Genomic DNA, 27,703 nt, shown 5'->3' on the forward strand with positions numbered 1-27,703 from the left:
TGATCTCTAAACATCTTTCCCCATGTGCCCTTCTCCTGGCCTTCTTAATTGTTACCGAGATCAGCTAAGGCCTGCCTTTGCTGCTGCTTTGTCTTTCTTGCCACTACCCTTCTTATTGCACACTGAAGGAACATCCTTGAGTTTTAGTTAAACACAATGCAAAACTCTTGATTATCTTTAGCTAAGCACAAATATAAAACATATATAGAAGATAGTGAATGAAATGCCTTGATCCTCAGGACCCACAGGGTAGAAAGAGGGACTAGACTCCAGCAAGATGTCCTTTGACTGCCAGGTATGAATTGTGATGTAAGCCTCCTGCCTTCCTCATAAAGTAAAATGTTACAAAATAAAAAATGCATCTTCCAGCCGGGCAATGGTGGCGCACGTCTTTAATCCCAGAACTCGGACTCAGGAGGCAGAGGCAGAGGCAGGCGGATCTCTGTGAGTTCGAGACCAGCCTGGGCTACAAGAGCTAGTTCCAGGACAGACTCCAAAGCCACAAAGAAACCTTGTCTCGAAAAAACAAAAAGAAAAAAAGAAAAAAACTACTCGTAAACCTCTAAAAAAAAAAAAAAAAAAAAAAAAAAAAAAAAAAAACATCTTCCAGTTGGCTCAGTGTGTGTTCACTTCAGGAACTCTGAATATTGTGATATAAGAATTCCACGCCTGTTTTCTCTGCAAACAATGAGCAGATCTTGCCTGTTTTATTTCTGTAATATCTAAAGTCAGTCATGTGTTTGGAGACTATGCCCTATTGAAAGTATTTAGGATCATCTATGTCCGTCAGAACTTCCTGAGAGGATATGAATGTTCTATATTTATGCTGTCCCCAAAACCCGTTAAGCACAGTGACCTTTGATCACTTGAACTATGGTCAGTCAGGCCGGAGAGGTGGTTTAGCATATAAAGGTACTTGTTGCCTAGATGAATGGCCTGAGTTCAGTTCTAGAGGCAGATATAGTGGAAGGACAGAATCAGATAGAGTTGTTCTTTGGCTTCCAGTTTCAGTGGCATATGCATGAAACCACATACAGGAATATGTGCATAAAAATAATAAATAAATGTGATAAAGATTTGAAGTATGATACCAATGCTACTATGTAGTTTAAGTAACTATTACAATTAAGTTAGATATAGTACGTGAATAATGTCTATCACACTAGATAGCACAGATTCAGAAACAGAAAGATAGCCACAATACTTTGAAGAAATGGTTCTCAAGTTCTAGAACATGGGGGTTGTTACAAACCACACAGAGTGACATTTTGGATGTGAGATGATGGTCATCCTTCCTACATTTCCTCCTTATATGAGGTTGGCCACAGAAGTTAGAAGACACCAGCACAAGTAGCTTCTGCTTTCTCATTCTGATTGTATATATTCTTAAGCAACTGGCATGCTCTGGTTGGTTCCCGTAAGAAGGATCCTTTCCTGGCAAAAGGAAACTCGGGAATAGAATCAAATGAAGGGATGAGGGATGAGGAGTGAGCGAGCTCCTTAGGGTCGGCTAAAGTGGCTGTCCTAACATGAGGCAATGTAAGGCCCCTCTCCAGGGTGGAGTCATCTTGTCTTTAGCCCAGTCATTCCTACCAGGCCAGGGAAGATACAGGGCAGCCAGGGAGACAGAGCATGTCTGCGTCTGGATGGAAAGAGATCACTACGGGGTCACCCGCTGGAACAAGCTGAAACTGAGCACAGCTGGAGGTCACACTCCATGCTTTCCAGATGCCTCCCTGGAACGAGCTCCCCTTGCCTCTCTACAAAGGAGGTGCCTGAAATAGAAATGAAATCCTCACAGCTCCACAGCCATGGAAGCGTGGCTTTTCCAGAGCCAGAATGTTAGTGGTGTTCACAAAGGAGGGCCCGAGGGGTCTTCACCTACAGGGATCCTCACCATCACCTAGGGACCCAGTCCAATGGTTCTCAGATTAGATACCAGTTTGGGGTATTTATTTTACAGAATGATGAACCATAGCATTCATTAAAATGCCAATGAAGTAAGTGTAAGTCAAAACAGGATTCCTGCATTTTGTTCTTCTTCACTCCCCGCTTGTTCCATCTCACATCAAGAACCCGACACCAGGGAGACAAGAATAAAATGCTCCAGATCATAAGTAGACTCTGTGGCAGGGCAAGGCAATTACAAGGCAGAAGGCCTAGAAGAGCCGAGAATTACCCTTTAAAGAGCTCATCCTCTCTGTCCAAATTGTCACCAGCCGTGTTGGAAACGATTGTTCTGTGCCATATTTAAATACTGTGTCAACAGAGGGCTTTCTCCCATCACCATAACATTTCATGAGAAATTTGGTGCTGTTTATTCCAAGCCCAGAGTGGCAGCAGGTCTTCCTGATTCAGTAGGATGACCTCCTCAAAAATAGAGTTTCCAGGGAGCTGGAACACGAGCACAAATGACCTACCCACTCTTAGGCAACCCAAATACTATTTTCAGGGTAAGTGGACTATGTTTGTCCATTCACTTAAGTACCTTAAGGTAATTATGTGTCTAAGACAACAAGCTAATTAACTTAGAAATAGTCGTTTGGGGGTAAGCGTGATAGGACAGCCACATACTATCACACCTGTGAAATGCCGGCATTAGATCAATCAGCCCACAACCCAGCACAGATGGAGACCCCACCCTTAGCTGAGAGGATTTTGATAGTTGACGACTTCTGGGGGAAAGAGGCAATTTTCTTTAAGGGCATAGTGTCTGGTATCTTGACCATCCATGTTCCAGTGGATGGCTTCATACCCCATGAATACTGGGGCGGCATAAACTGGACTCAGTGTGCAGTTGTAATAATAATATGGCATAAAGTTAGGGGAGGGGAGGAGATGGAGGGAAGGTCATGGAGGGGTTTTGATAATGAGTGGAGAGAGTGACAAGATCAAAATAAATTATATACATGGATGAAATTCTCGAGATTAAAAATACTATATTAAAAATAGTCTCTTTGAAACAATATATTAAAAGTTAACCACAACTGGAACTTTGCAGTCAAATTTTAATGTAGTTGGTTTCAAAAAAAGTGTCCTTACACACGGTATGAACTAAGGAACCATTGTGACTGCATTTTCCTGGTTTGAGAATGAAGAAATGAAGTACAATAGACTTGCTCTGAATGAAACCATAGTTTTCAACACTTCTCATATAAAGAAATATGGTGGTATTTATTGGTAAAGACTCTAGTCCACAATCTGGAACTACAGGTTTTCCACGCATCCTCTCCAAGGGCACTGCCTCTTAGGAGAAGTGTGAGGGGTTCTGGCTCTGAGCTTCATAGGGTACAGGAATGATCATTTTCAGTGACATTAGTGGCATCTGTGTGCAGGTGGGGCAAGAGTTAGAAGATCATCATCAAAGCTGATGGCAGTTGGCACCAGCCACACATTCCAGAAGGAAGGCGGTCTTGGCATTGACTGGATCTTGTTCAGCCAACTACATGACAAACAGGCTGTTTCATCCCGGGTCCCAGTTGGGGCAGATGATCAGGGCAACATTCCTAGTTCATTTAAAATGAAGACACTATTACGCTCTCCGTTTTGTTTATTCTCATTGGACTTTTTCATAAATAAAAACAAAAGTGAGGACTGTTGAATTACGAGTATTTGAGACGTCTATGTTGGGGCATACCAGTTGCACTACATCATGATTTTCCCCAAAGACCTTAATTAAATTCTAGGCCAAGTAATGCCTGAGGGAATAAGACCACACACTGTATTTGCAAATGTGCTTTAGGGGGATGATGAATTGCCTCCTTATAGGAGCTCAATTCTTAAAGACATCTCAGTTCTGTATGGCTTATTTAGATATCTATAGAACATTCAGTCAACAGAGCTCAGGAAGTCTCCTTCAGTCTATGTATGTAAAGGTAAATAGATAAGTAGCTTGTGCCATTTTAGGAGGCATATAATACATCTTCTCTAGAGGACTGTGGGGTTGCTTGCCAAAAAGGATGCTCCCTTCTTTAAGCAACACTAGCAGAAGATACAGGGACAGCTGAGACACTACCTGCTGGAATGATGGGTGTTCTAGGGAAACACATTCAGACCTTGTTTAGGGCTATTCATAGGACTGAGTATCTCAGATGTATAGGAAGTCTAAGTAACTGATTGCAATTATCCTTGCAGAGTAATTATGATTTCCTCTAGTCGAAGATTCTTTCTATTGTGACCTTTCTATTGAAGGATTCTTCCGTGCTGTGAAACTACAGATACCTGCATTTCATCTTAACACTCCTACTGTCATAATTCTTCATTGTAAGTAGTTATGTAGGTGGTTGTTTCCCAGAGAGAAACTTTGGCTGTGGTCTAGGGATCATAATCATAGGTATGATGATTGCTGAAGAGAGGGAGAAAAGATTCTACTCTTAAGGTCAGGAAAGACAATAGAAGAGGAAAACTCTGCATATTAGCCACTTGAAAAATATAAGGATGGAATCCCTACATATGTTGGGTGTTGGATCTCAGGTTTGAAGAATCACCCAGAAACACATAGATTGGAGATGGACTTGAGTCCTAGGAAGATGAGACTTAAAATAGTGGATTTTTCTATTAATATGGTTTAGTTTTTTCAGATGACAACTAAAGATATTAGGAACAGACAATTCTGACTCCTCCTTCATCCAAGGAAAGCTGCGACTAGGCCTGAATTTCATTCAAGTGTGCCCCACTTGCTGACAGACATATGCATTTCTTGAAATAGAAACAGATTGTAACGTCTACTAAATTTCCCTAGAAAAAGGCTGGTTTTGGAGGTTTGAAATGATGTGGTCAGGACAATAAGATGTGCTCATGGAATGTCATAAAATGTAAAATCTGGAAGATGGTATTTTATAGATGCCCTAAAGATCTCTTGGCCCGGTAACATCAGGATGACGGTTTGTTTTTCCTTATCTCACAGGAGGTCTTCGAAAAAATAATGCTTAACACAGGTCTCAGTGGGCCAGTTCTTTCAACCACAGGATCTTGAGGTTTTTGACAGCACTGATTAAATTTTTAGAAAGAACAGTTCTCAGTGTTGGCTCAGTAAGATGACCAATTATTTTAGTTAGGCAGTATTTGATAAGCACCTATTCTTAAGGGATAAGAAAGTTAAACATGCAAACATGCTTTGTTCTGAGCACAAAGCCCTTGAGACTCAGATGTCTTCTAGAGAACATAGTCAACCATTGACCTGAAAGACAACACACATACAAAAAAAAAAATCTTCTTGAAGAGAAAATTAGTCAAATCAGGGGTAACAGAAGCACAAATTTTAGGTTCTTTAAAAATAAGGTTTATAAATATCCTATAATGTGAGAAATGTTTTTACAGGGTCAGAATTGTGAGGAAATTGTTTCCTAATGTCATGATTAAAGAGATTTATGTTCTGAGAAGTCAAGTTGCAATGTGAAGAATTGGATAGGATACCAACTTTTACGTTCTGAACCTAGGAGTGTCTTTCTCCTCTATTTACCCCCTCCTCTTCCTATTGCCTTCCTGACTTACACTTAATAGTTGTCAGTTTTCCATGCAAAGTTATCCTTTGAAAAAACTCTCATGAAGCACATAGGAAGTCATCATTTGGTTGCACATGACCTATTGACTGTTGTGCACCCTCAGTTGGAAATGTGGTGGTTTGACTAGGTAACACATATGATATTAAGCAGTAAGAGTTAATATGTGACTGAAATGTTCTAGCCTCTGTTTCCAGTATGAGTATTTCCATATCCATAATATAGCTGAGGTTTCATCGTTTCTCTCTTCCATAATTCCTGGTTGCTGTGTCTTTCCCGGTATGAGCATTCGCTGTGCAGTGCCCAGGGTAGTATGTGTATCATGTGTGGGGGGAAACAATGCTACTTTAGGGCTCTTGTGATAGACACTTGGCAGGAGAGAAGAGTCTGAATGAAACTGCTAGAGTGGGAAACTGTGGGAAAGTCTTGTATCATGAACTCTGCTGAGATCTAAGATCTCTAAGGAATGATATTTTATTGTATTTGGGGATCTAGGATACAGGTTTGCTATGAAAAGGAAAGCACTGGCTATTCTATTTGTCATTCATTTTGATCAGTATTTTGAGTCTTATTTGTAAAAAAAAATAAGATTGACATGTAACAAGCCATTTATACAATACTTGTCTATATAATGTGTATATATATATAGTATACACTATATAGACATACACTAGCAACAGATTATATATGCATATATATAATAGTTTAAGCTGTTTAACTTTCTGTTTTGAGAGTATAAGTGTAGAATTTATTCTGCATTCTGTAAAAAGACAGACCTTCCCCAAGGCTTTTCTCCATTACCAAACTCAAGCGAGTTATAAAGCATAAATTCAAAGCAAAAGCAGACAAAGGGCAAATAAGGGACGCTAATGGGGCCCACACTGGGGAGGCAATGTGCTCATGATTCCTGGACTGAGCATTATAACAAAAGCTGCTATTCTCAAATATCCCTGCAGTTCCCACAGTGACTTAGCCTCTGCACTCATCCTCTGGACCCAGCACTGAGCCCTAAAATTGCTTGCATTTTAGAGGCATTTCTTCTGTGAGAACAAAGATCATTGGTCCTTCTTTCATTCACATTCTCCTTCTTATTTTATGACTTGCCAGCACCCCCTTAGGCAGGTCCCACACAATCCTGGCAGTTGCAAACTACTGCAGAATTCACCTGCTTTTTGTTTCAGTTTGGGTCATGTCCAGGAAGACCCTTTTTATTCATAACGTTGGGTTGTCATGCACTTCATAAAGTGGGAATACCTGGAGTCATAGCAAAGTCATTCCAGGAAAGTAAGAAGAGGGTTACATTCTTTTGCCAGACTTTTTTTTATTGAATTGTGGAGAGCCAGGTGTCAGAAATTATTTTTTTTTTTTAAAAAAAAGGTGATTGCACTTGGGAGAAGTCCTTGGTGTGAGAATCAAGCAGATATGGAGGTGGGAGACAAGAGTGCCCTTAACAAACAGTTTGCCTGCAGGGAGTGTTCTAAATGGAATGAGAACTAGAGAGGAATAACCCAGGGTTTGACAAGCCCAGAAAGAGGTAGACAAACCGGGAAAAAAGCCACTGCATAGGCAACATTCCTCAGCTGTGTTATGTAATGAGCTCAGTACCCCAAATCCAAAGGTAGAAGGTACAGACTATGTAAAAAATCACTCCTATCTCTCTCTCTCTCTCTCTCTCTTACTGGGTTTGTTGTTCGTTTTGAAACAGACACGGGTCACTTAGTAATGGATCCAGATCCTGAGAAATGGGTATTAGGTGATTTCATTGCTACGTGAACATTGTGCATAAACCGAGATGATCTAGGACCACCACTTCAAGTGGTCTTGACGTAATTAAAAGATACAGAAAACACAATGACAGTGGCGTAGCATAGCATACAAATTTGCCATAAACATTGCCCTTTTAATTTGTGAGGAAATGTGTGCTTTAAAATAGTAACAGGTCCATTTGGACTTGAGTTTTGTGCATGGTGATGATGGAGTACTACACAGTAGAAAAAATAACGCCATCTTGAATTTTGCAGGAAAATGGATGGAGCTAGAAAACATTATTTTGAGTGAGGTAATGCAGACACAGAAAGACAATTATCACATGTACTCACTCTTAAGTGGTTTTTAAACATAAAGCAAAGAAAACCAGCCTACAAATCACAACCACAAAGAACTTAGACAACAATGAAGACACTAAGAGAGACTTACATAGATCTTATCTACATGGGAAGTAGAAAAAAGACAAGATCTCCTGAGTAAACCAGGAACATGAAGATCTTAGGGGAGGGTTGAAGTGGGGAGGAGAGGGCAGGAAGGAGAGCAGAGAAAAATATAGAGCTCAATAAAAATCAATAAAAAATAGTAACAGGTATTGAGTAGTGAAACATACATTACTATCATGACCATTTAGTTTCTTTAATTCTGTGTACTGCACATGATTGCGTATGCCATTTTTCAGGGATTGACATGGTGGAGTTCGTTTGGTTTTTGTAACAGAACCACTACAAAATGTTGGTGAGGTGTACCTGGACATTTCTATTCCTCCTGCCAGTTACTGGATACACACTCAGAGGCTTAATTATAATTGTTTGGTCAATGGCTCAGCCTTATTTCCGGCTATTGCATTTAAATGAACCCATTGCTATTATCCTATATTTTACCACAATATTTGTGGCTTGTTACCTCACATACTTGCTTCCTCCATAGTAGCTGGCATCTCTCTGATTCCACCTTCTTTCTCCCTGTCCCTTGGATTTCCTGCCTAGCTCTATTCTGCTCTGCCATAGGCCAAAGCATCTTTATTTATCAACCAATAGTAGTAACATATATTCCCACTGTACAGAAGAATATCACACACCAGTGAGGCATTTGCACTATCATGCTATAATAGTTGTGATGTGGGAGTGATTTCTTTCTAATCTGTTGCTTTCATTGGTTAATTAATAAACTGCCTAGGCCCATTTGATAGGCCAAACCTTAGGTGGGTGGAGTAAACAGAACAGAATGCTGGGAAAAAGAAGCTGAGTTAGAAAGTTGCCATGACTCTCCCACTCCAGACAGACACGGGTTAAGATCTTCCCTGGTAAGCCACCTCGTAGGCCACACAGATTATTAAAAATGGGTTAAATCAATATGTAAGAGCTAGACAATAAGAGGCTGGAACTAAAGGGCCAAGCAGTGTTTAAAAGAATACAGTTTCCATGTAATTATTTCGGGGCATAAGCTAGCCATGAGGGTGGCCGGATGCCGGGGACGCAGCCCGTTGCTGCTCCACACTACATAGTTGTCAATAACCGATAGGGAATTTTCATTCAATTATATCCTTACATGGCCACCACTGGGGTATATAAACCATTGTTGACCTCAACATAGTATATATTACTATGGAGAGGAAGAAAGAGAAGGAAGGTGAGAAGGAAAGGCCAAGGGACAGAGGGTAGAGTGAAGATGTGTTTACTAGTCTTGTTTGCATATAAAAGGATGAGAATAGTCACTTTCCATTAGTGATCAATTTCTATGGGCACCTAGCAATTCCTTCTTGATAAGCAATCACACAGAGCCTTGAACCAGGTTGCTACTTTAAAGAAGCCAGAAAAGACCCTCACTCAAGATCAGTCTTTTCCCTCCATTTTAGTGGAATCCACTGCAGTTAAGGCATTTGATTTGAACAACATGGCAGCATGCTCTTCTCCCATGAGTCACACGTGCTGAATTATTGGAGAGATACTCAGACAGAAGTAGCCACTATTGACTCCATTAACTCCCAGGGAGATGAGCTTCATGGTCTATCAAGTTTAGTAACAGGCCCCAATCCCTCAGCAATTGCCTACAAAAGACGTCTCCCTGAAGAATAAAGATGCTTCTGGATGAAACATAGTTTCACTGAGAAGTGATGTCACACCAAAGAAGGCCTGACCACCCCCCCCCAATTTTTTTTTTGAATGAAAACCAAACCATGGTTTTTGGAGGTTGTATTCCTGTGTGACTAGAAGAGAAACAAAAAGCCAGCTGCAGGTGTGGGCATTCTCTCCTCTGCCATAGGCCTTCTGGAGAAGGCTGTGTTTTCTGAGAAAAGTCTAATGAAAAGGGCTCAGGCTCAGGCAGACGCCCCACTGTGCAGGAAGATTGCGTCCAAGAAGCGATTCATTTTTAGTTTAACAACCGTGCATTTGGTCCCCACACAATTTATCTTCATGCAAAATCACATACCTGTGTGCCAGATGTGCACAGCTGCATGTGAGCAACTGCTGATCTATCTGCCTCACACGCCAAGTGGCTATTTCTTTAAATTAGGGTGGGTTGGGATTTGGGTAGTGTGAAAATTTCATTTTGAAACCAGAAACCGAGCCACCCCTGGCTATACTGGGGTTTGAACATAGCATGATGATGAACCAAGGTTGAGTTAGTGTTTCCAGGACCCCCCAGAAACTCACCTTTTCATGACCTCTGGAATTCAGCTACATTCTGGGTCTGGAGAAGCTGACCTATCTGGAGATCAGGTCCTGCCAAAGTGTGCGGCCCTTGTAAATGCTTGTGGTAAAACTGAAAAACCTCTGCCCAGCCCTTGGGAGAACTTGAAGCAAAATAGAACCTGACATTTCAGTTGTGTTTCAGTTTTTACTCTGGACTCAGAAGAGGGAAGACCACAAAATACCAAAGAAGGCCTAGAAAGCCAGCAGTGGGGGCATTGCAATCCATCTCAGACCAAGAAACCAAGGTGATGAGAGGCTCGCTCCTCTGGAAACCACCTCCCGGCATGCCTGAGAGATCCATGGCAGGATACATAGGCACTGCCTCTTGGGTCTTGTCTCTCTCTCTTTTCATAGCCAAAGGCACTAATAATAAAAAGAGCTTCAGATGCCCTATGGCAGATCATGACTTATGTATTGGATGTCTAATAATGGCACATGCCAACTGAGTGCCAGGAACAGGGATGAAGTGTTGATACATGATAGGTGCACAGTACATGTTTGGTGCTGATGAGATTCTTGAAGCCTGATCGTGTTCTTGGGAACTACCAGATGCCTGGGCCCATGCATAAAATCTGCTCATTCTCATGCTCAAAGAGTTGAGTGATATTATTTTCTCAAGAGTGAGAAAACTGCAGCTCCAAGGCGTTATGAAACTTATTTAGAAACCCATGCATCTTATATATGGTAGCCAAAGGCAAGAAGACTGGGACTTCTCTCAACCCTGCTCTTGTTATGCCTTCTTTCTCTTGTCTGTTCCAAAAGGCCAAAGAGAGCTCTGATTGGCCTTTCAAGGAGTAAACTTCATATACATGGTGTGGTCTGTGGGCCATGTCCCTTTACTGGACTTGGACTGAGCCCGGCAGAGTGACCTTCTGGTTGTCACACTTCACATTCCTTTCTGCTTTTCAATGGCCAGGCACTAATAAACCAGCCCACGCTACGCGGACTCAAGTTTGCATTTCAACACAATTTTCCAAAAACCATTAACCAGATGCAATTCAGTTCACATTGTGTCTACGTAAGGAATCCAGTCCAAGAAAAGTCAGAGGATGCGCAGTGATGTTCAGCCAGATGAGTGGCTGCTAGCATGGCCTGGGCTCGTCTGAGAACTCTGTGAAGGAACAAGATCTCAATCAATTCTTGAATTCCATCTTTGAATGTGGTCTTGGGAAGACTGCGCATGTTATTCAGTCTTCTAACAATGACCCCTCAGATCACGAATCACTCACAGATTGTGACTCCTTCTAGACACCTGCCACACTCAAGGCGGTTTCCTGTTTCTGTTTTAAAGAACCGTTTCAGGCATTGCTCCCCTGCGAACCACTTAGCAGAAATGGCCACCACTCTGTGGGGGAAAGGACTCCTCAGGCGTTGCTCCCCTGCGAACCACTTAGCAGAAACGGCCACCACTCTGTGGGGAAAAGGACTCCTCAGGCATTGCTCTCCTGCAAACCACTTAGCAGAAAGAGCCACGACTCTCCACTCTGTGGGGAAAAGGACTCCCCTAGGAATTACATCATTTATTTTTCAACAAAGATTAATTTAATTTTGTTTAGATTAAAAAAAGAGTGTATGATCACAGATTTTGATAACCAAATCGATGGCTTCAGCCCTGGCTTAGCTCTCATCTGGTGAAAGAAATAAAAGCTTTCAAAGGTAATTGGTATATCACTTCTCCCAGGGAAAAAGAAAGGGTAGACTTTCAATTTTCTTAAACATAAAACTTAAAATCCACATATAATAATAAACAAATGGTTTAAGGCATTTTATGCCATAAATGTGCTGCCATTATTTAGTTATGAATTTTCAGGTTTGGGAATTATGGTAAAGCCCAAGGGTCATTATGGAATGTCTGTATATTTGATTTCCAAAGCTCCAGATAGATTTTAATGCGTTCAGAGTTATACCACTGCACTCCCCGAGCTATTTCCATAACCTCAGAGATGTGTCCTAATAGTAGGGCCTCCATGTCTTCTACTTAGTGAAAAGTGTGAATAATAGATCCATATATATATGCATTTACTTCTAACATGTGTTCCTACATAGCCGAGTGATTGAACCCAGTACACTTAACAACTTAGGAAGAGATTCATTGAATTTTCCCAGGTCTCTTCATGGCCAGGGTGATTTTGTAAAGAGACCCTAAATGTGAAATAATCAACATGTTAAAGTAATCGAGATGTTTATGATTTGATAACTCTTTGGTGCATTGTTTAACAACATGTTTTCAATTTTCTCTCCTTCAAATCGCTCCAAATAACCCCATGATTTTGGATGATTGATTATGGGAATGCTGCTTTTACTGTACATCCAAGGTAATTTTAAAATTACATCTTCTTTTCATTGTTAGGGAGTAAAATCATTTGCAGGTCTTGACATGATTTATCAGAGAAAGGGAGACAAAGACCCAGTCTTGGTCTTACTCCATCAGAACATTATTACGTGAGCCCAAAAGCAAATCATGAGGCTCGCTGGAAGCTGGGTTCTAGTCTCAACATGCTAGATAATCAGGCCGGCAGTTAAAGAAAAGCCACCGACCTCCCGGGTCCCACTTTCTTTCCTTATAAAAACTTACAAGATAATTGAGATCCAAATTTCTTCCCTGGAGATTTTGATTTGTTATGCTAGGGACTGGTTCTGCAAATAGGCATTTTCTACAAAGAACTTGCTGTCTGTAACTTGATCACATTGGAAAACAGTAAGGGAAGTGAATTCTCATCCCAGGTCTAAATCGTATAACTTCAGAACTAACGTATACAATCGTCTACACTTTATGTATCACTGTTTCATTTTACCAAACAATGGAAAACCCTCCTTATCATATGGCTTATTTCCATTTCTCTGTCTCTATACTTATATTTTAATTCATGTAGCTTACCTATGGAGCACTCTATGTGGTTACAGCATGAATCACACAAATCTATAAACTCCTTGGATTAGCACAGTAGAATTTGATTTTTCCTTCCTTAATGATTTCAATTTATGTGTATGTGGTCATCTAAAAGAGTAACAAATGCTTTTAACCAATGATCCACTGCTTCATTACTGGAGTTGCACTTTATTATATATGAAACACTTTTCCATTTTGTAATGTCATCTAGATCACATAAAGGTTATGTGACAAGAAAGGTAGGTTTGCTCACAGTCTATTGGTTGAAGCTAGTCATCTGATCCAGATCTAACTGGGAAGCTATGAAATGCAAAATAATGTAGACTTACCTGATGAACTGAAGTGTTCAGAATCTGGGTTTATAGTTTAGGAAACTAAGGCTAATGAAGACTGGTTAAGAGGGAGTCTATGATTACATTTGACAATGGCTATCCAGAAGGAAGGGTGGGAGCCCATATTTCTTTAAAAAATAAAAAGGCACAATTTCCAAGAATAAAACTCATTTGTTTTCTTAGAGTACAGAGGATATTGTCCAAAATATATTACTAAGAAATTATATCTGTGAAGTTGTCCTTGCCAATGTCTTCATAATTTGAAATCAAAAGGCATCTCCCTCTAGTAAGCTGGTAGATGTTGCTGCCCGATATATCAAGAATTCTACTAAATCTGACTTCCTGTGATCTTTCTAGAGTCCAACCTGCTTACTACATTGAAATAAACTATCACGGTCGTGATGTCAATAAAAGCAACCCTTTAGCTTTTAGTATTTAAAGCTTTTCAAAAAAACCACCTCTTACTTCACTACCAAATCTGTGAAATAACATCTTTGTTTATTCACCTGTTTGTAAATAGATACCACTTCTTTCTACTCTTTTGACTTTTGAGAAATTCTTCAATAACGCAAAAAGCAAGTTTAAGGTTGTGGGAGGATTCCAAGACCTACGTGAGTAGAATTCAGAAAGTTGTGTTTTGAATCGGAGAAATGCTAGCCTGCAGTAAAGCAAGTCAGAACAACAAATCAAAAGAGCAATAGCACCAGTACTAAGTGTCACCATGCGCATGTCAACTGATGTGATAGATGATGGAGCTTAGGGAAAGGAGTGGTTCCTGATGCTTGTTTGCAGGGTCAGAAAGGGTGTCTGGGGATGAGAGCACAGTGACTTACTCATAAAAGCTCAGTACTCAAGAGGCTGAGGCAGGGCAGCTGAAGTGGGATTGAAGAAAGCTTGGTCCACAGTGGGACTCTGTCTTAAACAACATAAACAAAACATGACATTGAGGGGTAGGGGAGAAGATGCGAGCTCTTCTGGTCTCCCAGGATGAGGCATCCTTTGTTAGATCTGAAGTGAACTGGGAGCTGAGTGTCTTACAGGGGACTGAAGAGCTTGGGAAGGAACATTTGAGAGGTGGGGAATCTTAGTATATAGAAGATACCATAAACAATTGACTGGAAATTTGGGTTTGAGCTAAAATCCAAGAGCCTAACTATGATACAGAAGATTTTAAGTTTTGCTCTGTACATACCAGGAGTCATGTGAAGATGCTAATCAGGATGAAAAATGTGATGTGGAAAGAGGGCTCTGGTGTCTGGGAGAGAAGGAATGCTGAGACTGCAGTATTGCTGAAGAAATTTCAAGAACTACTTAGAACTGACAGTAGTGTCCCAATGCTCATTGTTCTCTATCTGTGGGGCCTAAGAAAAAAAATAATAGTCATGTAACTGCTAATAATAGATGATATATTTCAGATAAACATAAAGTTGACTTGGCCATATAAATAAATCCAAGCTAATGAGACTAAACCTCATGGCTACTATTGTATAGACTTCTTAAGGAATAGATAGCAAGCAGTAGGTTTCTCTTGTCTTCTTCATCCTAGTTAGAACGAAGACGGCATGCTTACCTACTTAGACTATTTTTGCATTTCTTTTGTCTGTTGAAACAAGGCCTCATTCAGTAGCTTTGGCTGGCCTGGAAATCTCTGTGTAGAGCCGGATAGCCTAGAATTTTCAGAGAGCCACCTGCCTCTGTTTCTCAGTGTATGGTTTAAGCTGTGTTCCACCACATTCTACAGGATTAGGTTTTGTAAAAGGCTAATTTGATTGTGAGAGGTCAATTGATTTGTCTTCTTGTTTTTCTACTCTCATCCAAAACCAGGAGCAATAGTTCTAGGAGTTCACTTACAGGCCTGCATCCTAATTTTGCTCTCATTCTCTAAATACTGCTTTGTGTTAAAAGCTGTAGCTAACTAGTAAACTTTGTTCTCACATAGAATTCTTCTTCCCACTTTACTCTTCTTTTACAAAACTCATGGCTTATTTTAACAAGTGAGTTTTCCTTCATAGTCATATGTGTATTTGCGGTTTGGGGTTTCTATGTGTAGAGGTATGAATACATGTATGTGTACACACATGTGGAGGACAGTGATTAATTTTGGACATCATTTCTTAGGTGTTATCATCTTGAATTTTGAAAAACAGGTTTCTCACTGACCCAGAGCTTACCAATTAGATGATTCTGGCTGGATACTTAGCACAGGGGATCTTTCTATCTGTTTCTCTAGTGTTATAGTCACAGACAAATGCCACCATGTAAGGATATTACTATATTGCATTCTATGCTGCAAGATTCATTTTCTTTATAATTTACATGCACCTGCATGTGTGTGTATAACATGTTCTATGAAAAAGTGTAGCCGGGTGGTGGTGGCGCACGCCTTTAATCCCAGCACTTGGGAGGCAGAGGCAGGCGGATCTCTGGGAGTTCGAGGCCAGCCTGGTCTACAAGAGCTAGTTCCAGGACAGGCACCAAAGCTACAGAGAAACCCTGTCTCCCAAAACCAAAAAAAAAAAAAAGAAAGAAAAGAAAAAAGAAAAAGTGTAGTGATTTGTTGCTAACCCATCCTACCTTCTATTGTTGTTTATTTTATTCTTTTATTAAGAAATACTGGTTGGAACCAACTAAAATGATTCCAAAACTTACTGATCATATATTTTTGACAACAAAAATCCTCCAAAAGGGAAAAGAAGTGACTATTTACCAATGCCCCCTCACATTCCTCATAAATAAAAACTGCAGCTACAGAAAAAAACTCATTTCACTAGAGGTGCAGCAGCCAATGGGGCTGCTACTTCACACCATTTTTTTTTTTTGAACTGAGAGACACACTTAAGAGAAGCCCATGGTGGCACTGAGGATGTGCTCACTGAGAGTTATAACCTACTGCTCTAATTACAACTTGACTTTCCTTGAAGAAAAGAGACCATTTTGCAGGAAATCAAAAGCTCTGCAAGATGGTATATGGTATGATGCTAATCAGTGGGTTATTTCTTTTATACATGATATAATATTTCATCATTATTCTGCTCTGAGGCAGAATGATTTTTGCTTTTATAATTTATGGTATGTTTTTTAAAAAAATTCAGGTTCACAAATGAGAAAAAGCACAAACTTAGAGATGCCACTTTCAAATCCACATCTCTAGAGGTAGTGCAGCTTGTATTTGAACCCGTGCCTACCTCAGGCCACAGGTCCCATATCTCAAGTAAACCTTCACTTAAACGCTAATGCCTGTGCTCAAAAGTCAGGAGCTCACGAAGGATGCAGAAGGACTCTTTTGAACAGTTTATGAGATTACGTTGAAGGTGACGTGACCATCACTGACTTGGACCATGAAATTGAGAACCACACCTCGAGCTGTCAAAATCCTTGGATGCCAAAAGAAACTTCTTGAATGGAGCCACCATAGCCAAGAACTCTTGTGGAATGAGCAAAGTCTTTTTTTTTTTTAAATCAGTTTTAAACTTCTCTTATTTCAGGCTAATGTTACTCACAGTTCCATCTAATCCTTAGTAATACAACCACTGTCCTGAAGGAACAGTGGCAGAAAAATGCATATCATGTATCCATCACATAAATCTACTTTTATTAGGGAATGAAGTCAAATTACTCCCAATAAAAAGGTGTTTTGCAACATGACCCAGAAATGTCGAAGTGCCATTTGCTAGCTGTCTCTCTTCTTCCTGTTCCAAGGTCACCTGTACATAGCTGTGCCAGCAGAGATAGGAATGCCTAGAAGTGGTTTCCATGGCATCAAGAGATGATACTCTAGGAGATGGAATCTCCCAAAGGCAAATAGCTGATTGTCAATGTTGGGCCAATATAACATGTTCTACACATCATTGATCACAAACAAGATGAAGAGCTGTCTTGTGTTCTCCTCTCAAAGCTGGGAGGAAGGGACAAAGAACAACAACTAAAGACTAAGATAAGTGGACTAGAAGAAAATGAAATATAAATAAACTACACTTTTTTTTTTACTGAACAGAAAAGTTCAATTAAAGGGGGAAAAAGAGAAAGAGAGAGAGAGGAGAAATGTAGGATGCTAATTTGAACCATAGCCCCATGTCTAATGCTTTTAGCCGAGGAAAGAAGAGAAAAGCAAAAAGAAATCTGAGTCAGAGGGAAGATGTCATGGTAAGTTTCAATGGGATGGATTCCTTATTAATTCTAAAGAACACGATGCAGCATGGATTTAATTATCCAAGTCAACCCACCCACATTCCTCTGTTGTTCTTCACACACATGCGCTTCTGAGGACGATGAAAGGTGGGTGGGGAGAAAGGCAAACGAGAGAGACATGGGGTAGCTCAGGCCACAGAGAGTGGCCCTGTCCCAAGGCAAAATTTCTCTAGCCTTCCCTTCCAAAAGGAGAGTTTCACAGTGTGCTTGCACCCAGCATGGGAGCACCTACTCACACAGGTCAGCTTGCAGTTGGCCCATTTGCCTTGGCTTCCAGGGCATGTCCATTTAGTCCTATTTACTGTGAAGGGAGTTTCCAAAAATTCTGAGGACTGGAGAAGGAATATCATGGGATCAGGGGGCGGGGTAGATAGGCACTCAAAAATCTCTCACCTGCTTTTAATTTTATATAGCATGTACAACACAATCTCACCAAGATTTTCATGAAAAGTGAATCTCTATGAAAATACCAAGACATTTACATGCATTAGTAATCTGAAGAAAAATGTTTTTTTTTTTTCCCCTTTGGAGACTTTCAAATTGTGCTGTGAGCAGTATTCTCATCTCTAAACCAGTGAAAAACTCATATTTCCTCTTTCCTTTGACCAAGACCTCACTGTTTCTTTCTGTTTTCCCATTGTATTTTCAGAGAAAAATATCTCTAGAAGGGTCCACGTTTCTGAGAGGCTACTACTGCTTACTCTGTCCTTGGCTCATGATGCCTGGCTTTAGACAGACTTCCTCCACAAGGCATCCCACCTGAGAGGGAATCTACTTGCAGAATAAATGGGCCTATGAAGACACAGATTATCAGGGGTTAGCTCCAAATAGAAACAAGTAAACAAATGAAAGCTCACTATAGCTTTTCTAAGCAACACAGATACATGGGGAACATGGTACTTAGCCTGACTCTGAAAGGTCTTGCCCAAGCATTCATGAATGATGTCATGGGCATACATATTCCATGGGTATATTAGGAGCTGCTACAGCTCCCATTGCATGAAAAAATGGAGATCTGGCAAAGTCCTTCAGGACCATGACGTGAGGGATACAATTAAATTTCTTCAGAATTCTTTAACCAGAACTACACCATGCATTGAAAGATAACTGTTATCCATAGGCTAGAACGGGAAAATCAAGAGGGAAGTGGATGGAAGCTGGGAGGAGAGCTCAGATCAGGGAGGGAGCTGGGGGTGTGAGCACATGGATCCAGTGCCCATGAGATGATGCTCCTATATTCCACTTCCTCAATCTTCTAAGGAGAACATAGCAACCTAAATTATAGTTTAATCATAGCCTCAAAGGGATATGACTTTAATATTCCAAGTTCCACCCCAGAAGAAAGTATATTTAAAACTTACCTGGATTCTTAGCATTTACCAACCATGAAGCATTTTAAAGAATAAACTTTTTTTAAAGATAATTATAGAGTCGCATACAAGTAACTATAGGAAATAACATATAAATCTTACACATTCTGTTCTAAGTTTGATTTTGGATATTCCCCCAAAGGTTTGTGTGTTTAATATGAAAGTTGGTAGACCCTTGCTGAGAAGGAACCTTGTGGGGGATTTTTACGTCATTGAAATTGTCTTCAAAGACAATTGTGATGCCAAAGACCCTTCTTTTTCCTGGTTTTCCTTCTAGTCTCTGAAGTGAGAATTTTACTGCAAATTGTACCCTAAGCTGTAACATGTTGGCTTCCAGGGGTCCAAATCAAGATGATCGATTTGTCATAGAATTTCTGAAGTGTTGAGCCAAAATAATCTTTTTCTTTTATAAGTCAGTTGCATCCATTATTTTACATAATAGTGGAAAGCTAAAGTGTTCTTTATCACATTTCCTCAAAAAGCATTTGTAAAAACTGTAATATAATATTCAAATTATAGCACTGACATATCCACCTGTCTGACCAAGACTTCCCCAAGTTACCTGTATTTTTCTTCTCTTTCCACCTGGATGCAAAGGTTTAATTTTGCTTACATTGGCTCATGGCAGCTAGCTGTCTTTTTCCAAGCTTCTGCAGGCCATCAGTTTGAAACGTGTACTTTTCTGCTTTCCAGAAGCATCTTCAGTGCCGATCCACCCGCACAGAGCTTCAATGTTCATTTAGCTTCCAATAAAGAGACAACATAGTCTAAGCCTCTGTCAATTCTGTCATCTGCTTTTCTCCAGGAGTCAAGTATGAAAGCTGAGAATGCAGTTCATATAGTGCTCGGTCTCATGTTCCCACCCCGCTGGTATGTGATGCACAGTGATTGAAAAGTCGAACAAGGGACAGGACAGATACTTAGCTCAGTTAAATGCTCTAGTTACACAGCAGAATTTACCCTTCTTCCCCCGTATTTGCTGTCCTAACTTTAAAGCTGTGTCACCCTTAAATAAAACTTCAAAACCCATTGGCCAACAAGCTAGTGTTTGTAGGACTCCAGTGTCATAATTTTGACATTCAAGGACCTCCCCAATATGTCTTCAATGATTCATTTTAGCATTGTTGAAATTTTTCTGCAAATGTCCTGTGTTCCAGGATCACACAACCGTTTATCGTTTCCTGGAATACACAGTGCAACTTGATAAATGGTTTTGCATTTCATTTCTCACCCCTAAATCCCTGTAATGCTTCTTTTTCCAAAGAAAATCTTACCTCAAGTCTTCTCAAATGCTCTGTCCTATGACTACTTTAGAGTAAGGTTCCTGGCAACTCATTTTATGTCCTTGTGATATGGGATAGAAATATCCAGAATTCAAGATAGCCTTTTCAAAAGACCTAAGAGAAGCTCCAAATGCTGGGGAAAGTATTCTGAGATCTAGGAAATCTTTGGTTGGTGGCAAAAGCAATAGAAATAATGGGAACTTCAATACCAAGATTAAGAACTAGCAGCTGCCATGCTAGAGGGCCACAGAAGAACCAGGAACTGTTCAGAATAGTACCTATTCTGAGCGTGGTGAGTTGCAAGAATTTTAAATGCACCATAGTAAACTTCCACAGTGATAACAAAGTGGGTATCACTCACAGTTTTCAAATGAATCACTACTGCTGAGTGGTGATGTAGCTTGCTCCAGTAACACTGCTAAGGAATAGTGGCATCTGGATTCACCCCTTGTGTTCATGGTCTTTCCATCCTACTTGGATGGGAGATTTAAACCATGAAATCACTGAATGAAAGATTGTGGGGTTTGTTTTTTATATAAACTCACCTGAAAGCTAACAAAGTCTAAGAACAGCAAGAGAAGGGGGGCTGTTGAATTAAGGAAAAGAAATTGATACCAGTGCAACAGTCAGAAAGTGATGCTCCTACTCACAATGCATTTAGAAGCTTTCTCTGTCTATTCTGAAATTTGTTCCCAGCATTCTCTAAGGTGGTGAAGTTCTCAGCTTCACCTTGAAAGATTAAAATTGTGTATCAAATGTCTCCCTGCTTGTTTCTGAGACCTGGAGAGAAGTTAACTAGAATCAATCATGTTTTGCTTCGATAAGAAGTGGAAAGGTTGATCACAGTAGTCAGTATAGTTTAAGAAAGTTGTGCTCAGGAAACTGGAAATCTGAGGCTAATAGCCATAGCAGCAATAAACATAAACCCCTTCATAGACTTTGCCTTTCTCTTCTTGGGGTCATTCATGAATAACTCACAAACCTTCTGCCTCTTCTTTTTGTTTGTAGACAATGAACAAAAAAAGTTCTTCAAACCTACTCACCCTGTCCATTTTATCAATAACACTCCAGTCATGGTTTTCTATTGTCAGTCTTTCTATGAATGGTCATTCTCACCTCATTCCTGCCCTGCCCCAAATTTGAAGATGCTCCCTTAACTAAGAGTCCATCAGATGATTCCACGATCTTCATAGATTCCCTCTAAGACTTTGATCTTATCCACAAATTAAGCTTAGGATTTACAAATACCAGAAAACTCCTATTTTTTTAAAAAATATATCCTCTGAGTGTTCATTAGAGGCGGCATTGAAGAGCAGAAATGAGATCTCATGGTGTGACATGTATGTGGAAGAAGCATTTAGTACTAGTCAGAAGCACTGCTATTTAGTTGAGAGCATCTAATAGCTCCTATCCATGGGAAGTGGTCTTGCCTACCATGCAGTGCTCTGACTTATTATGCCAACGCTGCTTTGCCTCAGTGATTCATAGTGACCACGCAATCTCAATTTTACCCTCTTGTTCTATTTCATTTTCCTCAGTCATCACTTCCACTCTTCTACTTAAAGACTCTGTATTTACCCCCACCACATCACATGATGTGAGATAATGTTCGAATCCTTACTTATGGGCATCTCAAGATTGCAACAGTCCTTTTACAAGGCAGCTATTTGATTCCAGGGTGGCTAAGCTACACAGCTACAATTGGATCCCCATCATGGCTTGCAAAGTGACAGAGCGCTAAAGTTGGCTTTGGTCAATAAATAATATGGGCCAAATCTGAAAACAAACAGACCAGAGTGTACCCTGGTAAATGCCAGTGGGGTCCTTTGGAGTGGCATCACTGTGACAGTACCCTGACATGTGCAATTGTGCATCCTAATCAACCCCTTTACCAACACTTTCTAGATAACAGGTGCATAGTCCTTGTGTGCTATCAGGCAAGCTTGTTAATCTACTACTATAAGAAATCCATTCCACTTTTTAGACAATATCATAGCATAGAGAATCTGTTCTAATCTACTTGTCCCAAACTTCACCTCTCAGTCCTTGTTCTACCTTCAGAGCCACCCAGGTCATGTTCTTGATCATCTCGCTCTTTGTCCAGAAGTTCTAAGTAATGTGAAGATATCAAGAAAGCTTCTAAAATTAACAAGCTATAATGCATTCATGTTATAAAACCTGATTTCTATTAACTCTTGTTTCCAAAGTTAAACCAGGATGATAAATTCCCAGAGACAAAAGGAGATAGATAGATAGATAGATAGATAGATAGATAGATAGATAGATAGATAGAGGCAGATTTAAAAGGTTAATGAAAATATTGTTTCATATTTGGAAAAATGTAAAAAGAAAAAAATTTATGAAAAAATGTCTAGGCGAGGGATGAATAAAGATGCACTAGTATTTTATATCTTTCTATAAATACCATGCATATTTTTCCAAATTGTAAAAATAGTATTCATTATTATTGAAGTCAAGGGGAATAAAAACTGTGAAATGGGACGGGGTATGTAGGAAGGAGGTGGTTTTGACAGAAATGAAAAGGGATAAGTTTACGGTGAGGATGAGAATAATCAGAATACATTTATAAAATTTTTAAAGAAAAATGATATTTTGAAAAAGTCATGAGGGTCAAACTTATGAGCAGAATTGTGTTCTATGTTACTGGACAGTCTTGGCAAAGTACAAACATAAGGTGACAATTTGAAGAGGGGCCCTGCAGTCACGCTATGGAATCATAATCGAGCCCCTGTGTCCTCATGACTTCTCATGTCCTTAGCATGTAACAGTAGCAATGGCCATCATAGAAATAGCTTTAGTGGCTTTGTGGTAGATACCTATTTCTGCTCTACATTTTTGTATACTGAGAATTCCCTTACATTAGGACGTTTCCATGATCACCGTCATTCATTTTACAAAATTATCAGTTTATTCCACTCACAGATGAATGTTGAAATTTAATAGTTAGTATATACAAATTCACATCCAAGAGGTCTCTGGCTCCAAGTCATGCACTCGGAGACTTATCCCTAGTCCTATATCTAACTTATTGGACTTCCTAACCCCTGTTTTTCTCTGCATTGCATTAACTGGCTGTTAACCTTATGTACGTATTAAAAGCCATGAGGCTGCCTTGAATTGAGATTTACTTCTGTATCCCAGAGACCCTGCTCCCACACCATATGCCACGCACCCACAGAATGATTCTGATTCTTTTTTTCTACTCAGTTATGCACTAGTTGCTGTGAAAAGAAGAAAATATCTACAGTATCCTAATTTGGGGAGTTCTATTGATCCTCCTCCCCACAAGCTAAAACAGGTAGTCAGGGCCTGCCCTACCATAGAGGAACATCCAATCTCAAGACTTCTACCTCTACTTTCTTGTTCTTGTTCTAGGGCAGGTTGGGGAAGAGTATCAATTGTAAATCTTCATCTTCCTTATTGCCCTGATATTTTAGCATTTAACTTGTTTATATATTATTAATGTATAACAGTTGATAACTAGCTCTTCTGTTCTCTGATTCTTATTATGAAAAGTAGTCCTTATAATAAATTGTCTTAACTGGACAAGCTACTTAGAGAGGAAAGCCAGAAAAAGGATGTTGTTTAGTATCTTGCCTCATCATTTTATTTACACTGTTAGTCACTTGATATAGCAGAAATGGCATAAAAAGACAAACTGGAACATAGGCAAACCTCACCTAAATCCAACTCACTTTCTTTCTTAGTGAGCCTTCTGGAAGTTGTTATAGGCCCAGAGACAGAAAAATATAGGAAGAATATATCTCTCACATCAAACTGATCATAATATCATTTGGCTGATTTTGAAATAAGTATAAGCATACCTTGAGCAGGTAGAAATCTATTTCTACAGGGTATGAAGAGGCAATGCAGGAAGGAGAGTGGGCATGGAAAGGGAAGATCTCTTTACTGTCACTGAGTTTCAGTTTTGTGTTAGGGATGGGAAGGACACAGCAATACAGAAAATCAGACATGGCACATTGGGGAATTGAAGACTGGAAAATTAGAGATGTGGACTGTAAAATTTAATTGTCTTTCACTTTCTCCATGTCACTTCTTGCCACAAATGGAAAATTTTTCTAGTTAGAGCTAAATGATGAGAAACTGGTTTAGTTGTCTAGTAACTATGAAGAATGCCACAGACAAGCGTGTTAGGGCAGACCTACAGTGAAATAATGCAGAGACATGAAATATAACCACCAACCTGTTCATTTTATTAACTAAGTGCACTCAATCAATATGGTGGTTAATTTTGACTGTCGACTTGATTAGATTACAAGACATGAAGAGCAAGTGTTTTTTTTTTTTTTTTTTGCATATCTTTGTGGGACTGAAGGTATTTCCAGAGAAGATTAATTGAATGAGAAGATTCACCCCGAACGTGGTCAGCATCATCCCATGCCTGGGATCCTAGATTGAATAAAATAAGAAAAAGAGGAAACAAGAACTAGATGTCAGCTTTCCACCTTCTCTTTCTCTTTCTCTTTCTCTTTCTCTTTCTCTTTCTCTTTCTCTTTCTCTTTCTCTTTCTCTTTCTTTCTCTTTCTCTTTCTCTCTCTCTTTAGATTCCTCTTTCTCTCTCCCTCCCTCCTTCTCTTCCCTGATCCAATAAGTTGTGGCCAAAGCAGATTCATGGCACTGCTATCATAGTTGCTTATAACTCCATGTCTTCACTATGATGAACTATACCTCCAAACTATGAGCTAAAACAAACCTTTCCTTCAATAAGTTGCTTCATTTCACACATTTGGTTGTAATAAAGAGAAAAGGCAGCCAATATAGTCAACAAATACTTTGAAAACCTACTTACCATGTTCCAGACCAATTTTACGTAGAATATAGACAAAAAAGAAACACAAGTCATATGCCCTGTCTAAATGTACAGCATGAGGTAGAGGGGGAGACACGACCAAGAGCTATTTCTGTAAGATGTTTACACGGTTGAAATGTATCACAGGAATAGATACAGTTCTACCAAGAGAAGACAGGAATGGTTTCCTAACATGAGTGGTTTTTCAGGAAGTGGGGAATAATCAAGTGTACTCTTTCAAAAAGTATCTTAGAGAGAGGATATAGTCATTGATAAGGGCCAGATGCCAAAAGAAAATGGAGTGTTTAAGGAAATCATCAGAGTTCAGTGTGAGGGAACTTGGACAAGGACATTGGGGGACCCCAATTGGAACGAAGCTGGAAAGGGAAGAGAGGCCAGATCAAAGACTCTGCCACTGTTTGTCTCCTGTGAAACTCATTTTTAGATTTAGTCTTCACTGTGAGGCATGAGTAGGGTTACAGGGCTAGAGAGGTGTCTCAGCTGTTAGCACTTGCTGATCTTACGGACTACCCAGGTTCTGTTCCTGGTATCACATGCCAGCTCACTGCACCCACAACATCACTTCTAGGTTATCTGATGTTCTCTTCTGGCCTCCAGTGACACATCACCCCTTCCTGTTCCACACAATACATACACGTACATTCACACACACACATACATACATACATACATACATACATACATACATATATATACTGCCACATTTGATATCCAAAGTGGCGGTGCAAGTTTGAACTCCCATCAGCAGTGAGGAGTGTTCTCCTTAATCTACCTCCTCCCCAAAACAAGCTGTCATCAGTACTTTTGATCTTAGCCATTCTGACAGGTGTGAAATGGTATCTCAGAGTCATTTTGTTTTGCATTGCCTTGTTACTAAGGATGTTGAGCAATTCCTTCTATGTCTTCCTACCATTTGAGATTCTTCTGTTGAGAAGTGTCTGTTTAGATCTGTATACCATTTTTACATTGTATTATTTAGCATTTTTAATTTATTTATTTCTTTATTAATTAATTAAAGATTTCTATCTCTTCCCCACCGCCGCCTCCCCTTTCCCTCCCCTCCCTCAATCAAGTCCCCCTCCCTCGTCAGCCCAAAGAGCAATCAGGGTTCCCTGCCCTGTGGGAAGTCCAAGAACCACCCACCTCCATCCAGGTCTAGTAAGGTGAGCATCCAAACTGCCTAGGCTCCCACAAAACCAATAGGTGCAGTAGGCATCCTCCTGAATATTTAGCATTTTGATGTCTAGTTTCTTGATTTTTTAAAATGTATTTTGGAAATCAGACCTCTGTCAAATGTGGGGTTCCCATTCTGTAGACTGCCATTTTGTCTTATTAACCATGTCCTTTGCCTTACAGAAGCTGTTCAGTTTCAGGAGGTTCCATTTATTAATTGTTGCTCTCATTGTCTGTGCTACTGGTGTTATATTCAGGAAGTAATCTCCTGTACAAATGTGGTCAAGGCTATTTCTCACTTTCTCTTCTATCAGGTTTGGTGTAACTGGATTGATGTTGAGGACTTTGGTCCACTTGGACCTGAGTTTTATCCAGGGCAATAGATACGGATCTATTTGCATTCCTCTACATGACAATATCCACTTATGCCAACACCACTTGCTGAAAATGTTTTCTTTTTTTCATTATATAATTTTGTCTTCTATGTAAAAAAATTGGGTGTTCATAGGTGGTGGATTTGTCTCAGGATCTTCAATTCAATTCTATTGATCCATGTGTCTGTTTTTATGCCAGCACCAAGCTATTTTTGTTACTATAGCTCTATAATAGAGCTTTAAGTCAGGGATGGTGATATCTCTAGAAGTTCTTTTATTGTACATGATTGCTTTAGCTATCCTGGATGGGTTTTTTTCCATATGAAGTTGAATATTGTTCTTTCGAGGGCTGCGAAAAATTGTGTTGAGATTCTGATGGGGATTGTGTTGAATTGTAGATTGCCATTTTTATTATGTTAATCCTCTTTCCCAGAACATAGGGGATCTTTCCATTTTCTAATACCTTCTTCATTTTCTTTCTTCAAAGTCTTAAAGTTCTCATCATACAGGTCTTTCACTTGTTTGGTTAGAGCTACCCCAAAATAATACATATTATCTGATGCTATTGTAACAGGGGTTGTTTCTCTGATTTCTTTCTTAGCCTGTTTATTATTTGAGTATGAGAGAGCTCTTGCTCCCTTTCTAATCAATGCAATTCCTTTCTGCTGTAGCTCTCTCTAGTTCTTTCCTCTCCTTGGTCCCCTTGACTTCAGGTTATATACTCACATCTAAGGATTGGGAACTAAGAACCACAAAAGAGATAGAGCAAGTGGTGTTTGTCCTTCTGAGTCTGGATTATCTCATTCAATATATACTTGTCTAGGTTTATCCATACACCTGAAAACCATAGACAGAAAGCCATCGACAGTAAACATGCAGAGAACAACTAATCCTTTAGGGAACATTGCAGAAGAGGGCAAAGAAAAATTGTAAGAGCCAGAGGACCATAAAATTTGCTGTGAGATTTTGTCTTCTAGAAATTATATGGGAGTTTTCCTCATGATACCCCAACAATGGCTGTTTAACTAGACTTGAAGAAGTATACCACCAAAAGACATACTAATCTGGAGGAGGGAAAATCTTAAGGGGCCCGAACTCTAGATAAAAGCTGTAAGCAACTAAGAACTGTAAGAATGGGAGATATAGTCTTCCCCAAGGATGAGCACACTACTTGATTATCTAATACCAGGTGGTTAACCCTGAAGTCATGCACATGCTAGATTGAACTGGGAGGATGGGGTTCCCTTTCTCTCTCTCTCTCTCTCTCTCTCTCTCTCTCT

The sequence above is a fragment of the Alexandromys fortis genome, unplaced genomic scaffold, assembly GCF_014885135.2.
Source record: "Alexandromys fortis isolate MF-2015 unplaced genomic scaffold, M_Fortis_MF-2015_v1.1 scaffold_30, whole genome shotgun sequence".
In the NCBI taxonomy this organism is placed as follows: domain Eukaryota; kingdom Metazoa; phylum Chordata; class Mammalia; order Rodentia; family Cricetidae; genus Alexandromys; species Alexandromys fortis.